The sequence below is a fragment of the Bos grunniens genome, chromosome 3 (assembly GCF_055505025.1).
Source record: "Bos grunniens cultivar Pamir isolate PY7600 chromosome 3, Bosgru_T2T1.0, whole genome shotgun sequence".
NCBI lineage: Eukaryota > Metazoa > Chordata > Mammalia > Artiodactyla > Bovidae > Bos > Bos grunniens.
The window spans coordinates 91,377,302-91,383,827 of record NC_141167.1 but is presented as its reverse complement, the minus strand read 5'-3'; the positions used below and the strand labels follow the sequence as shown (position 1 = coordinate 91,383,827).

Sequence of the window (6,526 nt, the reverse complement as noted above, 5' to 3'; positions counted from 1 at the left end):
AGAGAGATGAAAATTATATTTTAGCAAAAACATGGAAGAAGAAAGGGATAGTGTTTGCATGCAAAATTTAGCTTCCTAGTAACCAAGGCAAAGAGGAAAATATGATGAGTTATATAACTTCTTTTTTTTCTAGTAGAAGCCAACAGGCCAATTATTCAGGAGAGACAAACCTTTTTTTGACACTCAGTCTGAAAATAATTTGTCACAGAGGTTTTTGCATAAGGAACCTTGAACAATTTAATGGATATTTTTTCCATTTAGGAGATTTTATATACACATGAGAGCTGAGCTGTTAGAGAAATGCTCTTTCATGCAGGCTAGAAAAGGTAGAATCTTTCTCTCCGTCTCATCCCCTACTTACTGGGCCCCCATCCAAACACATTCTAGTCCAGGCACACGTGCCTGCAAAGGGCATGTAGCCCAGGTGGGGCAGGGCCATAGAGAAACCACAATTAACGTCATTATTCACGGCTTTTCAGGGAGGTGATAAGAGGTATACTCCCTTTGAAGCTGGCAGACCATTCATCCTGTCCCAGCAGCCTACGCACTGAAGGTGGGATTTGTAGCAGCTGTTTCATTTTTGTTGCCTGTTCTGCCATTCTTTCTCCCACAGAGGAGTAAGAAAGAATAAAACGGAGGGGAGAAAAGTTGCTCACATTATCTCTTCCACCCAGCAAGGTGTGTGGCTAGAGTCACTCTCAGCCTGAAGGAAAGATCTGAATCTCCATGCTGTGATCCTAAGGGGGCAGGGAGGTGATGGCAGATGTAGATGAAAACCGTAGGCTCCCTGGGCTCTTGGTGTTATAAAACATGACAACTTCATAGAGAGAGAGGTGAGAGAGTGAAGAGGTATATGTTTTTCAGAATGCTACCTTCAGCGCTTGACTGCTTATTAAAGACCCATCAAAACAAAAACCTGAACAGGCTGCTAAATGGTGCTTTGGTGGATTAACACTGGGCTGGATCCCACATTCTGAGATTTCAAAGTTCCTTTGAAGTTTGGCATATTAGAAAATCACTTTGCAAATCATACCACCATAAACTGCGGATGTTTCCTATTGCATATTAAAAATGGATAGCCAACAAGGACCTACTATTCAGCACAAGGAATTCTGTTTAATATTATGTGGCAGCCTGGATGGGAGGTGGGGGAGAATGGAGACATGTATATGTATGGCTGAGTTCCTTTGCTGTCCACCTGAAATTATCACAGTATTGTTAATCGGCTGTACTCCAACATAACGTAAAAATTCGAAAAAAAATGTAGATGTTTAGAGGTTAAAAGCTCTGTGATGGAAGAAGAGTTGACTCATTCTTTAGGATTTAATAAGGGGGAGAAAAAAATCTTTTATCATAACAAACATAAAAATAAAAATATCCCACAATGAATGAAAAATAGAACAAGTCAGTCAGATGATTTTGCCAAAGGTGATCTTTTTCTCCTAAAGATTCAGTTCCTTTCAGAAAGTTCATACCACTTCTGTTTCCTTGATAGGACCCTACATCTTAATAGCCTTAGTATTGGGGTAATTTCTTTAAAATAGTCAATGTGACTATCATTAAAGCAGCCATCGTCATCATCATCCTTGATTTTGTTAATGTTACTTTACTGGCTTCTCAGTCTGAGAGCCCTGAAGTCCTCAGTAGGAGAATGAGTCTCCTATTCCTTTTAGGATCACTCAGGTTGATTTGGGGATTAAGCTGTGAGAGGCCTGGGGGACACAAAGGTGAGGGACAGTGTTCTGTCCTCAAGGCCCTCTGGGATCAGATCCTGATCCCTGCCCCAAGCTGGAAGTTACCAGCATTTCCAGGCATGGATAAGGAACACATACCAAGTTCCTGAAGGAGCCTTCTTTACATCAGGGCTCCTTAGAAAAGCTAAAAGCAAATCACGCAAAAGTAAAACTAAAAACAAATCATGCATCCCACTCATTAAAGAGTATGTAATAGAAATGCATTGCTATTTAAAGTAGCTGTAGCATTTGATGTGAATCTAATGACTTTCCTGTTATCACATCTGTGTATATTTATAAACTTGTCTCAGCACAGAAACATGCGTCACCACTGATCCCTTGAAAGTGGCTGAGGTTACGACGTGGGAGATGAACATGAAATTTAACTACAAGATGAAGCTCCTTAAAAGGTCAGTGGGATGGAGATTAGTAATTGTTCCAGTAGAGCAACTCTCCACAATACATTTTGATGCAATGACTAATTATTGTGATTATTTTCATCAGCAAAGTCTCCTTTAGAGTTAAACACATTCATTTTCTCTTTTTCTCTTTACCTCCCTCAAAAGCATTTCAAGCCTTGGAGAAATTCCATATGTTTTCTACCTATACTTAGGAAATGTGCTCTCGTATTTTTTCCACAAAAGGCGAACTACCTTTCTTCCCACTGCTCTGCTGTCTGTGAAACAGTAGTTCTCTCTTCTCTGTATCTGTTCTAGAAAGCCAGATGGAGCTGAATGAAAACAGTTAGCACCAGAGTTGATAAAAATCCTCATCTGACCTTTGGGGGAACTCCTGGGCTCACAATCTATAGCCAATAAGCTACAGGTGACCATAATGAACTGATACTGCAACAGAAGGAAGTAGTAAATATAGATATTATAGATTTTTAAAAATCATTTTTAGCCCCTAAAAATACTCTCTACAGTTTTACAGGTTTATATTAAATATGGCTTCTTTACTGAGCATTTTCCCAAAGGAAAACCTGCAGAAGAGGATGTGGTTTTAGAGCTGACTCACCCACGTGGTGGGAAGAATGAAAGATTAACAGAATAATTAGCTATAAAAGATCACTTATAACACCACCATCATCAGTTCAGTTCAGTTCAGTCGCTCAGTCGTGTCCGACTCTTTGTGACCCCATGAATCACAGCACGCCAGGCCTCCCTGTTCATCACCAACTCCCGGAGGTCACCCAGACTCAAGAGCATCGAGTTGGTGATGCCATCCAGCCATCTCATCCTCTGTCATCTCCTTCTCCTCCTGCCCCCAATCCCTCCCAGCATCAGAGTCTTTTCCAATGAGTCAACTCTTCGCATGAGGTGGCCAAAGTATTGGAGTTTCAGCTTTAGCATCAGTCCTTCCAATGAACACCCAGGACTGATTTCCTTCATCATAACTCCTTAAATTCCTATAATGCCTTAGACTTTTCAAAGGGATTTCACATGTTCTTGTTTGCTCTTTGTGGATCTGAATTTGAAACCACACAAGCATAGATGAAAAGCATATTTCTCTCAAGACATGACCTGGGGAAAATAGTCCAGTTTTCCAAACGGTGAGATGTCTACATTACCATAAAGACAAATATTAAGACTCAGTCTTCAGGAGCAAAATGGAGAAGAGATTTGGGGAAATATTAACCAGACTGTCATATTCTTTCTATTTCTAGTTCATCCCAAATTTTAATTGAGGAAACAACTGTCTTGGCTTGTCTTGTTTTAATGCATGTTGTTGCTGGATTCATCTGCATTGTTTGAATTCATGCTATAATTGTCATGCTATTTATTTGTTCAGGCAACTAGGTGGTTAATTTGATTTTTCAGTCTTTGAACAAAATCTTTGATAGTTTAAAATGTCTGGTGACTGAAAGATATTGGGGCCACCCATCTTTTTACATGAATGACTTCTGAGAGAGCAATACACAGGAATCAAATTTCATTTCAGCTTAAATAAATCTAAGCACAAAATATTCATTTGGTCAATGATTTTTAAATTCAGAATCTCAGAATTTTTTAATACTGGGACAGGGTAGAAAATCAGTAATAGAGGGATATTTGCTCACTCAATGACAACATGTGAGAGTAGACAAAAATTTATGAGTATAGATTTCAGAAAGTTTGGTTTAGAATGGCATGGGAACATGCTAATATCTTAAAAGAAGATTGTAAATGGAAGCATACTTTATATTGCCTTTACTCATAATATCTCCCCTGTCCTCAAACTATGGCTGTTTATTACTTAACAAATTGTAGTGTTCAAATGTCTTCAGCCTTATCTAGATAAGGCTAGCCTTATCTAGATACAACAAGGACCCACTATTATGAGCTTTCCTTTCAGGCATTTTGGAAACGATCCAAAAACAGACTCTTTATCTTTGACTGCATAGCATGTCTTAATGGAATAGTTATACTGGTAATTATTCATATTTATTGTCTTTTCCTTAAAGATGCTTTGAATGCATATTTCACATTTCATTACTCTGTGTCATAATGCAGCATCATAAACTTAAACATGAAACCGCTTTGTGTTATGCACAAGTACTAAGTAGCTCAATAAAATGGGAGATTCTCTTTAAATGGCACCTTATGAAGAACTATTCTCCCATTGCTCTCTAGGTACTGCATTTCATAACTCGATTCTTTTCAATTTTAACAGCGCTTGGCTTTGCATAAAATCTTAAAGTTGGGAGGTATATTCATTTAGAGGATTGCTTTTAGCTACCAGCAGCAAAAAACTTGACAAACAGTAGCTTAAAAAAGTAAGAGGTTTATTGGGCCCTGAAGACTTCCATTCATCCTCTTTAGCAAATGGCCTTTGTCTTCATTATCATAATGGGGCCCCATACCTGGGCCTCTCCTCTGCCCATCAGATCAGAAGAGGAGTGGGCGAAGGACATCAGGAAAGAGGCCTTACTGGTAGGCCAGCTGAGTCTCCCTGTTTTCCTTTCTAATTGAGACATAATTCACATACCATTAAATTCACCCCTTTAAAGTGTATAATTCAATGGTTTTTAGTATACTGCTATCCAATTCCAGAACATTTCCATCATTCCAAAAGGAAAGCCACACTTGTTAGCAGCCAGTCCCCATTCCCCTCCACTCCCTTTCTGTAGCTACTAGCAACCACTACCTACTCTCCATTTCTGTGCTTGTTCTGGACATTTTGCATAAATGAAACTATACAATGTGTGGTCTTTTGTGTCTGGATCCCTTTGGGTCTGGCTTTGTTCATTCAGCATAATATTCTCAAGGCTCACCCACTGAATGGAAGTATCGGTACTTCATTTCTTTTTATGATCAAATAATATTCCATTGTATGGATCTAACACATTGGTATATAGAGTTGTTTCTACTTTGGGCTACTATGAATAATGCTCTATGAATATTTACATAGAAGCTTTTATGTGAACATACGGTAACTCAATGTTCTAGCTTTTCGAGAAGCTGCCAAACTGTTTTCCAAAGTCATCACATCATTTCACAATCTTACCAGCAGAGTACAAGAGGTTCAATGAGTCTGTCTCTTTTAAAATCTTTCTCAAAAGCCTCTCTCACCCCATCCCCCACCCCAGAGACTTCTACAAACATGTCATTGGCCAGAACTGGGTCATGTGGCTACTCCTATCTTCAACTGAGTCTGGGAAAGTGGGCGTTCTAACCTTCAAACTTCTATTGTAGAGAAGCAAGGGAGGTTTGCATCTCTGTTAAAGAAGTGATCCAGGTCACTTTTTTTTTTTTTCTGATAGGAAATCCCCTCTTCAAAACCCCTGACAAAGGGGCACCTCACCTCTGCTGGAACACAATTCAAGATGAGACTCCTATCTCTTGAGGGAAGCCCCCGCCACTCCACATTTGAATGGGGGCATCTCACCTCTGTTGGAACACAATTCAAGATAAGACTCCTATCTCTTGAGGGAACCCCCCCAGTCCACATTTGAATGGATCCTATTATTAGTTCTTCCTGTGTACTGAGTAACGTATCTGATATTTTCCCTTCAGAAATAATAAAACAAAGGGAATACAGGAATGCAAATGAAAGAGTCATTAATAATGTAAATGTGATGTTCCAACTATTATTGCCGAGCTCACAGGAGGGAGCTCACAGGAGGGTTCGGTAATTGTTTATCTTCCTCCCTTCCACCCCCAGCCCACCTCCTGTCTTTCCCTTCTTTCCTCGGTAATGGCATGGCAAGAGGATACATTTTGTTGTTCTGTTAAATTATACATTTCTAGGACATCAGGGGTGGTGTTGTCTAATTGACTTTGGTCCACACCTGCTACAACTTAGGCGTATCGAGCATTAGTGACTTTTTCCCATAGAGGAGAAGGAGGGCGACTGGTGACAGAAGAAGCCACTCACAGACCCACCGCTGGATTATAAGCATGCTGGGTGCTTAATGAGTTGCTGAATAATATAATACTGCTTTAGTTCTTTAGCTGCCTCATGATTAAATGCTATAAATATTTATGATTTATTACGGATGCTTTGGATAGGATAGGCTTTGGAAGACTCATGGATCACAATGATTCTAAAGGAAAATAAGAAAATAAAACTATATAAAGCTGCTTATTTATAATGCTGCTCAAATGGGTTACGCAATTTTTCAGAAGCAGACGGAGGTAAAGCTATTCAGCGGCCATGCCATTTAAATGGTTTCTTCTATAATTGGTAATATATTTCTCATAAGAGTATATGTATAACAAGTGGGCGTTATGGTTATCACTTTCTACTAAGAACCCACTCATCCTTGAAGGTTTCAGTTAGGCTGCAAGATCAAAGAACAGAGCATCAGGTTT

The 6,526-nt window shown here is 39.4% G+C and overlaps 1 long non-coding RNA gene across 2 annotated transcripts; it reads left to right on the top strand.

Moving 5' to 3' along the window:
- Positions 1-427: 427 nt before the first annotated feature.
- Positions 428-6,215, top strand: LOC147376081 (uncharacterized). 2 transcript variants are annotated; one of them, XR_015161426.1, is made up of 3 exons: positions 428-553; positions 2,045-2,143; positions 5,476-6,215. It is a non-coding gene; the product is annotated as an uncharacterized LOC147376081 (long non-coding RNA). The 2 variants fall into 2 exon arrangements; XR_015161425.1 differs by having other exon boundaries at positions 486-678.
- The last annotated feature ends 311 nt before the right edge of the window (positions 6,216-6,526 follow it).